This window comes from Amblyomma maculatum, chromosome 10, assembly GCF_055883805.1.
Source record: "Amblyomma maculatum isolate TAMU_Amacu chromosome 10, ASM5588380v1, whole genome shotgun sequence".
NCBI classification, from domain to species: Eukaryota; Metazoa; Arthropoda; class Arachnida; order Ixodida; family Ixodidae; genus Amblyomma; species Amblyomma maculatum.
The window spans coordinates 170986281-170995568 of NC_139353.1; the positions used below are offsets into that span (position 1 = coordinate 170986281).

A 9288-nucleotide genomic window follows, 5' to 3' on the forward strand; every position below is an offset into this window, starting at 1 on the left:
CAATAGTATGCTGCTACTTGCCTTACTGCAGACTGATAACCCAAATCACTGTTGTATTCAGATAGTAATTAGCACATGTTGCGCACTGTAAGAAATAAGACAAAGTAAGTATTACTACGATCAAAATAATACTGTTGCCTGAGCCTACACTGCACCGCTTTTGCGCACACAAAATTGAGACTACATAATTTCTCTAAGTATTTCGCTCACTCCGTAAACTGAACACTTGAACGCTTGAAGGCGCGAACGCAGGTGCACACCGGGCGCCGCCACAGAAGCGAGTGGCCAGGGTTGGGTAAATCCTGCACTAACTTCACGGGGAAGAGAGCACTGCTTGCCTAGAAGAGCTGCCATTATATCTGCGGCAAATGCGCAGGCTGTATGAAAGTGCGCGCCGCTGCCACTTGAGTCCAGCCGTTGGTGTATGAATAGCACAGTGCACAGAACACGCTGAAGCATGCATAGACAAGGGCAAGAAACTAAAAGCCTTCTTTCTTGTGTGAGTGTATGCATGAGTGAAAACGAAATGCAAGACAAAAAAGTGCGTGACATCAGCAGACCAAGTGACACCCCTCGCCCATCAGTCAGAGAGAAACCAATGGATGCAGTATCTGTTGGTACCTCATCGACAAAGTTCGATGGCCAGCGCAAAGGATGAGGAGGTTTGGCTGTTTTAAAAGGACCATGAGAGCTTTGGCTTGCATTTTGTTGCTTTCCAGTGTGTGCATCGCTGCAGTATTTCGCAGAGAGCATGTCCAACGCCTTATCGGGCTTGGTTAAAATGTCAACCTGGTCAGTAGCCCTTGAATATGTTACCTCTCTTAAATGAACAATCTGAAATAAGCAAGGACATAAGTTGTGCTGGCCATATTGTGGACTGCTTTCAAGACAATGTGTGTAATGCCAAATAATCTGAGAAGTTGAATAAACCGTTTGGGGTGCCCTGTTTTGTTTTCTAAATATGCATTGTAATACCATTTAACACAGCTCGGCCACCCAACTTGTGCACACCAGCTAACACAAAGCTTTAGCTGCACTACACTAATCCCTCTGTCACACAAACACTTCCGATCCTCATTGAACTCAATCTGCATTCAGGCTTTCAAGAAGGATTGAAGCATCCGGTGCTACACGGGCGTTTTCAGTCAGCATTGAGAAATTTCCTACGTGGTCCGTCGTCTGCTGTCAGTCGCAATGAGCCTCAAAAGGAAATTTAAGATTGGGGTAATGATTGCACGATTTCAGTGTGCACAACAGCATTCCGCTTTTGGCGCCTCAGGTCATCTAACCTATCTTCCCAGCGGTCAAGTGCTACAGTGCAGTTTCTCTTCCGCTCTACAGTTTCCACGCTGACGCAGTCGAAGAGAACGCCACCTTAGCTTCCACTGGCAGTAGACTACGGTGTCAATATTATAAAATTAGCCGTTCTACGAATGTTCTATCATGCCTTTTAATACATTTATGTGTTATTATGTGCAGTTCTATTGCATTTATTTGTTTTCAAGTTTTAGAGCTCGTTGATGACGAGGGTGTCAATGACCGCTTTTGAGTGTGCTTGAAATCTCGAGAGCGATTGAGGAAGCAACCTTGAGTCAAGCAGGCTCGAGCTCAACTGCACTCGACAGTTGCCATGTGACAACCTCGATCTACAATGAGTTGAATGTAGATCCAGTTCAATGAGGATCGAAACTGTTCGTATGAGAGCAGTTTAACTCGCATCTTGCAGGAACAAGCTATCTATATACACCTTTCCAATAAGTTACTCGGTGCCACCATATTGTTCGCTCCTCCTCTCTGGACTGCTGCAAACCGGCTCTGCTTCCACTGTGCTAGCACCAAATGCACAAAGCAGTCCAGCAGGTAATATGGTGACACCCCGTGACCACTTATTGGAAAGGTGCACACTACTATGACTATGCTACAGTATGCTAAGGAAGTGAACACACAAAAAAGCCAGGCAATCATGTTACTCTGGTAACGTATGTTTAATTGTGGCTGGCCTTGCATATGGCGGGCAGTAATGCATGTACCCCTGTCTTCGGACAAGACAGCAGGGTTGTAAGCATCTCCAGCAAACACTGTGCGGATGTTCGTTTTGTTATAAAAATTTAGGACACACTTGAGATCTGTCTTTAAGCGTATAGCATGGTAGTGTCAACAGCTCCCGTCTGCAGCTTCCCTTGTGGATCCTTGATCGCATACATGCACCTTGCTATTTTATAAATGAAGTGTTTAAAGAACTTTGCTGCAACCTACAAAAAAAAAAAAACAAAATGCAGGAAGTGCTTAAGAGCTCTAAGATCGCTAAGGCGAACACAACCCGGCACCAGAATTAGAATATGTGACTAATAGGTACGGTGCAGGGAATGCAGCCTTCTAGTTACACACGTCAAATGACAGATCGAATACCACACGCCCATCCTCCGAGGTCCTGTGTATAAGCGCATAAGTGGCCCGAGTATGCATGGGGTTGCCATTAGCCTCTTTGTCACCTCTCTGCAGCGGTTTGCACAGCCAGGATGCCTCCTTTCCTCCTCTCTGAAACGCGGCAACAGAGCACGCACCTGCGAGAGCTCTTCACACGCAAGTTCCAGTATGAAGGACGTTTTTCGATGACAATTTCTGATCACACCTTCTGTACATGACGCACATGAGCCAATTAAAATACAGCTATTTAAATGCCCTCTAAACACGTGAATATAAGCATAATACATAAGATAAATTCTCAGCACTGGGTAAAATATTCACAAAGTATTGTCAAACATGAATATAAAAACAAGAAATTGTAATAAAATCTTGAGGATATACAAAAGGCAGAAAAATGCTCATTTCTTAAACTACAGCTTGAAAATGAAGAAGTCTTTTTTTTTTTGCCTCAACTCCTTCAGCACCATGTAATTTGTTTATTAAATAAAATATTTACACAATCTTGCTATTAGATAATACTAAAATGCAGGTATTTTGATCCTCAATTAAATAAATGCCCATGTTTTTGTTTTGGCTTTATACATAACATAAAAACCTTTTTCTCCGAAATTTGCAGAAAAAATCCAAAAAGTGAAAGAAAAGGGGGCATGAATATCAAATAATTCAGAATACTAAAAAATATGCTACACTGCCTCTTTTATTACTAGTAAAGATATGGTGCACCTATTGGCAGATTTTTTTTCCGTAGTGCTGTTCGGAAGCAGTGGTCATTCTTGATTTCCTGCAGCAGTTGTTGAGAGTCTCATGTACCTATTCTCCACATCACACTAACAAAATGCAGCGAAGCCCAACTGCCAAGGAAGTAATAATTTACGTTCTGAAGTTCATTTTGAAGGTGTGCTGTTCTCTCAGAAATATAGCTAAGTTGCTGAAAACACCCATTTTTAAGCTCGGCCTTCCTCTACTCATTTTACAGTTTATAGCATTGGCATTTCCAAACCTTTCAGGATTTATGACTGGATTATTTGGTGATATGTTTTCCACAAGGTGGGAGAGTTTGCCATCAAATTTGAAAATCTGCAATAGGAGCTCGGTGTTCAAACTCCACTCGATTTGCTTGAAGAAGTTCCACACTTGAAATTCTGGAGAAGCCATATCAAGTAGTACCAAGCTTTCATTGCTGCTGAAACCCAGCGAATGGAAACAGAACAGTAGGAACACAAAATGAGCACGTGTAACTGACCAAGAGTGATTAGAGATTGAAACTAAGCTTTTCTTGGCCACTAGCTGAAGTTCGAGGCTGACATTTGACTGATTCATCATCTGAGCTGAACTGAGAGCTAGTAAAATTGTCTTCAAGAGACTTCGCTACTACTCTCATAAACAGAAAACTATAGTAGAAGCAGCAGAATCGTGTGAATGGCGCCAAAGACCTCTTTATTTCGAATAATTTTTTAAATGTCACACTGTGCCAGAAAGAACAAAAAATAAAATAAAAAAATAAACAAGCTGCACACAAACAGAAACTATGGTTGTCACAATAGCCCCACTGCGGTAGTGCAGTGGTTAAGATGCTAGATTACTGTGCCGGAGTACCCATGTCCGAACCCGACCGCTGGCAGCTGCTTTCGATGCAAACGAAGTGGCACCCGTGTGCTATGTGATGTCAGCGCGCGTTAAAGATCCCTAGGTGGTCAAAATTACTCCACAGACCTCCACTACAGCACCCATTTCTGTCTTTCCACTTTGACTCCCTCCTCCCTTCCCTTACGACACAGTTCAGGTGCCCACAGAAACAAGTGACAGATTCTGTGCCTTTCCATCCCTGTGAACTAGTTACTATAATTACTTTTGTCATACTATCTGCCTAAATGGGGCTACATGTTCCAAACACGAAAATTTACGTCTGCCAGTGTGTGAGAACCATCATTCATATATGAACGATTGGCTTAAAGCGGTCCTGAAAGGTATAAGCCCCAATCCCTTAATTTGTGCCGGTATTATCTCACACATAATCGTCAGCATACAACCATAATCTACCACATTGTGCCTAAGACCACCCAACATGGGTATAAAGCTCTGTTTTAACCAAGCTGTATGAATGTGGAGTAGCACGTCTGATACTGGATCCAAGGGTCTCGGAGGGTTCTATTCCACCTCACCCTCTCACCTCAAAGGAGCTGCCTGAGTTAGCAGCTCCAGATAGCGTCGTCCTCTCTTTTCTCGATTCATTCTCTTTTGCGCTTTTCCACAATATGAGCTCCAGCCAGTTCGGCCATATCATGTGGCCTCATGACATCGCAGAACCAGACAACCAATCAGTGCATGGCCATGTCACCTGCCAAAGGCATGGTTGTGATTTTTCTCAAGGGTGACGCCTTTTACGCTACCGGCAACCATTCTACAATAAGTCACTCCTTGTGGAGCACTTTTCACTACTGCTGCTGCATTGTATGATATGGGCAGTTCAAATTATGTCCCTTCTGTAAAAAGAGTTTGTTTGCACAGCCTCCTATCCGATGTGGATGTAGGCTACAATCCAGCACACAACAGCGGCAGGGCAGACACATTAAAAAACATGGCAGCCCTTACGAAAGCCAGCTGCTCTTTCAGCTGATAGAAAGTCCAAGATTTTCCCAATTCTATTATCTTGTAGGCAACGGACAATAACCCGATCAGTTTAAGTTTGCAAGTGCTTGACAGCCCCTTTCTTATAGATTATGGTACTGTTAGGATCCTTCCAAGATTTCAATACACTTGAGGTCGTGAGGCACTACACACACAAAGCAAGCAGTTTTTCTAGCACAATCTCCCTACCACTCTTCAAAGATCTGCAGTTGCCTATCCATACCAGCCGATTTACCCCTTTACATTGCTTCTAAGGCTTTTTTACTTCCTCCATGACCAGCATGACGTACAAACTGCTCACATTACTGCCCGTCATCCTGACTGCTTCAGGGCAATGTCATCAGCAAATTGCAGATTACTGAGGTATTCTCCATCTACTCTTATCCCTGAAGGCATATCACCTAGCACATAGTACAATAGATGCTGTCAAGAGAGTACAAGAAGTGGCCGATTCCATGCCAAGTTACCTAAGACAATGCCATGTTTTAGACACCATCACACACGGATAACATTTTCTCGGAGAACCACAGCTGTGTTACCTCCACACCGGATCAAGTTTTCTTCTATATGACAAACTCTCCAATAAATGTCAGGCCTGTTCAGGTATTAATATGTTACTTTAATTCGCAAGGCTAGAAGCTAGACTGGCAAAAAATTGCAGTCACACATTTGTGCTTCCCACCTCCCCCCATTGCAAATCATGTGTTCCAAACCACCCACAATGATTTTCAAATAATAGCATATCAGCAACGGTGACAATATTACACAACAAGGTTAAATACATTGCAAGCAAGGTGTTTTAAACTTAACTGGGAGCACGCTCTAAACCTGTGGAAGCAGTGAGAGTATCCATTTGGTCACACCAGTCACAGCTCACTCCACAACTGAGGTGGCGGTGTAATCGAACTGGCGGAGGGAACTCGTTCGTCGCCACCAAGAATTCGTTGCCTCTGCAGATGTAAATAAATGAGAGTAATACTGCAATTACATTTAGTTTGCATAAATTCAGCAAACTCACTCACAATAGAATTTGGTTCGAGTAAAACAAGTGAGAGTGCCTGCTGCAGAAGGAAAAAGGTAGCAACGAGACTGGCTGTCAATGCTAGCACAAATACAAATATTTAGCACACTTACAAAGCACTGAAATAGCAACAAAGAGACTAAGTTAAATCACTTGTGCAGTAAGTGCCCAATATGCTGCGGCTTGCATGGAACTGCAATGGAGAGTGCTTATAGCAGCAACTGCCAAGCTCTTTGACAGGATTACGAGGTACTCGCAATGGTGCCTCACTCTCCCACAAAACATGCCAGCTCAGGTTAATTATTGCTCTCTTTTCAAATAAGCTGTCAATGGCCTTGGCAGCATTGGAGCAGGCAAAAGATATATATATATTAGGGAACTCTGCAGTAGCAACATGCATCCAAAGTGTTAAATCTATATAAACAAGCTCAGTGAGTTCCACCAATGCAGTTATTTCGGCAGTAAAAGGACAGATATTGTCACAGGCATGAACCTATGCTGGCTGAGGAGTAATGAAGTCACTTTCATTGCTGCATACACCGAAATGTGCGAGTACTTGACAGTGGAAGGTCTGAGCAAATAAGCACATGAATTCGGTCATGTATATAACCATACTTTTGTAGCCATTTCATGCTGTGCAGTAGGCTTGTTGCACTTCGAGGCTCAGTCCGCACAGGGCCTACTTAAGTTTAAACTCTCTCAGCTGGCCAGCAACCCCCCTTTTAGCAGTCCGCAGATATTACTCATGTATTGCAGCACTACCACGTATGGTCTGTACAGATGAGTGCCACTTACCTTCCAACAGTTTTCCGAAAGAAGCCCGACATTTTCTATGGGCCGAGCCGCTCCATCGGTTGAAGCTGCGAGGAAGGCAATGAAACCCCGATTATAAACCAGCGCGTTCACGCTGGCGCACGCAAAAATGCCTTATACTGCCCAAACAAATATAAGCGAACTCAGAAATAGTTTTACGTTATCTTTTAGTCGCCTCATATGTCCCAATACTCCAGTGCATCCGGAAGACAACAGCAACCGGCGACCGATCGGTGCACAGCAGCAGGAATGGAAGTTGTTCCAAGCGCAATGAAACGAGATCGTGGACGCCATTAAGCAGTCTCGTCGTCTCCTCACGCCTTCGCCCGGAGACTGTCGCGCGATAGCGCGATTACGCCACGTCAATAATTGAGGATAACGCATGCTTGCGCTGCCGTGCAAAAACTCGTTAAAGAAGCTGCAAGGAGGGCGATGGCAGAAAGACGACAAATACTTTACTTAGAGTTCGCGGGCATGTATGTACGACTCACCGCAGTCAGTAGGACTGCACCGAAGGCTGCGCCCTTGAATTTAAGGCTATAATCCACGAACTGAATCCGCATTTCACCGAGTTTGCATCTACCGGGATGATGGCCCGCAAACTGCAGCAGACCGACGCATGAAAGACAACCTAGGGTGCCGAGGGCTCGCAAAGCGCAAATGCTCGTTGTCTGAAAAGCGCGCCAGCCTTCCTTGTTTGGGCCATACTTTGGGCGGCTCAGTGAACATCTGGGTTTGAGGCTTACTTCTAGAAAAAAACAAGCACTAAAAGCTATTTGACGTCACATCCGTCCAGAAGAGCAAGATATCCTCCTTTCCACTTTGGTCCTGGGCGCGCATGCGCAGTTCACGGAGCCGGCTCTCTGCAAGTTCAGGTAGGTTACGAAAAACCTGAACTTGAGCGTCACCTCCTGCTGTTCCAGAGCGCAGCGAGAAGCAGACACCACCCGTCCTCCTCCGCCGCTGCCGACCGCGCGTCACGTGACAGTAAAGGCGGAGTCACACTGCGGAAACAGTTGGTCAACTCTGTCCATCAACAGCGTGTTCGCGTAGTGTTGGCGGCCCTGTCACATCGCGTCAACACGAACTATTCGGAAACATGTCGTTGTCGTCCGCCAACAGCTGCCGCGAACTTGTTCTCCGACAGTTGGGCGACACCGTGTCACACCGCGAAAACGTGCTGCTCATTGAGGCGCCGATGTCAGGAGCCGCCCATTCCGCTACTATTTCGCCCAAATTCATGCGCTATACGCGGGGCTGGGAAAATTGAATAGCGAAAGAGGCTGTACCATACGTGCACATACCCTGACAAGCAAACGTCTCGTTTCTCGAGGAGTGCGCATAACAGGACACTCACCGTTGGAGCGACAGTCCCGGGCGGTATATCCGTGTAGCTCTAGCATTCCGGCACGGAGCATTTCATATGGCAGCTTTTGTTGTTGGGCTAGTTGGTTTGATTCCAGGCTTGCGAGACTCAGCGCACAAAGGCGAACCACAAGAACACGAGGGACGACTGGACGAAGCGGATCAGCGCTTCGTCCTTTTTGCTCTTCGTGCGCCGAGCCCCGCAAGCATTTCGTATGGCGCAGTGAGGCCCGAGGGGACCCAACCACACGTCGCGAAACACACGTGTGTACTGTGGCAGCGGCAGCTCCTAGGCCATCGGCCCGTCTAATGGTCCAAAGTTCCATCCATCGTCTGCGCTCAGCGCGCGCCTCAGATTTCTATGGGCCTGGTGCGCTGCAGCTTTGGCCGAACATGTGGCGCCGTCTGGGAGGCGCCGCTGTAAAACGCGGCTGTCTGGATCCGCAACCGTGGGTAGCACCGACGCTGTGTTCCGATTTCTTTTTGGGTCCCCGTAAGAATAAAAAAATAAACACCGACTGAAACAAGGGCCTGTACTTACTTAGTCATTTCGAATCTCATATAGCACCCATTGCTTTTCGTTAAGACTGCGCATTTCCCACGTTTGTTTTTTTGTACAGTACTTCACGCTAGGTTTTTTCAAGCATGCACGAGCGATCGCTAGCACGCGAAAATCACAAAATAAACGGTTTTTTTTTTTTTTTTTTTTTTTTTTTTTTTTTTTTTACTTCTGGACCCAACTTGAGCTCTAAAAGTTGTGACAACTAATAAAAGTTGTAACCAGTGCTGGCAGGCCTTCGGACGCGGCCTGTGTTGTAGTAGAGAGCGCGGAGCCTTCCTGCCCAACGGGAACTATTTTTTTTTTCTAACGACTTCCTATTGATAGTTTCCATCTGTTCTCGGCGCTCGCTTTTGGGACGCCTAGCCTGACGTAGAAGACGTAGAAGCACGATATGGAGAGCGAAGCACATTGCAGGAGCGCGCGCTTTCTTACTTGCCACACGTTCATGGTTCCCCGCAAAGAGAAAACGTCC

The 9288-nt window shown here is 45.6% G+C and overlaps 1 long non-coding RNA gene across 3 annotated transcripts; it reads right to left on the reverse strand.

The window, feature by feature from the left end:
• Positions 1-379: 379 nt before the first annotated feature.
• On the reverse strand, positions 380-7665 carry LOC146177934 (uncharacterized). Of its 3 annotated transcripts, XR_014701112.1 has the most exons (4): positions 7049-7373; positions 6872-6936; positions 4598-6005; positions 380-2252 (listed from the first exon to the last, which is right to left on the reverse strand). It is a non-coding gene; the product is annotated as an uncharacterized LOC146177934 (long non-coding RNA). The 3 variants fall into 3 exon arrangements; XR_014701113.1 differs by lacking the exons at positions 380-2252; positions 7049-7373 and adding an exon at positions 7381-7665 and having other exon boundaries at positions 2281-6005; XR_014701111.1 differs by lacking the exon at positions 380-2252 and having other exon boundaries at positions 2281-6005.
• Between the last annotated feature and the right edge of the window lie 1623 nt (positions 7666-9288).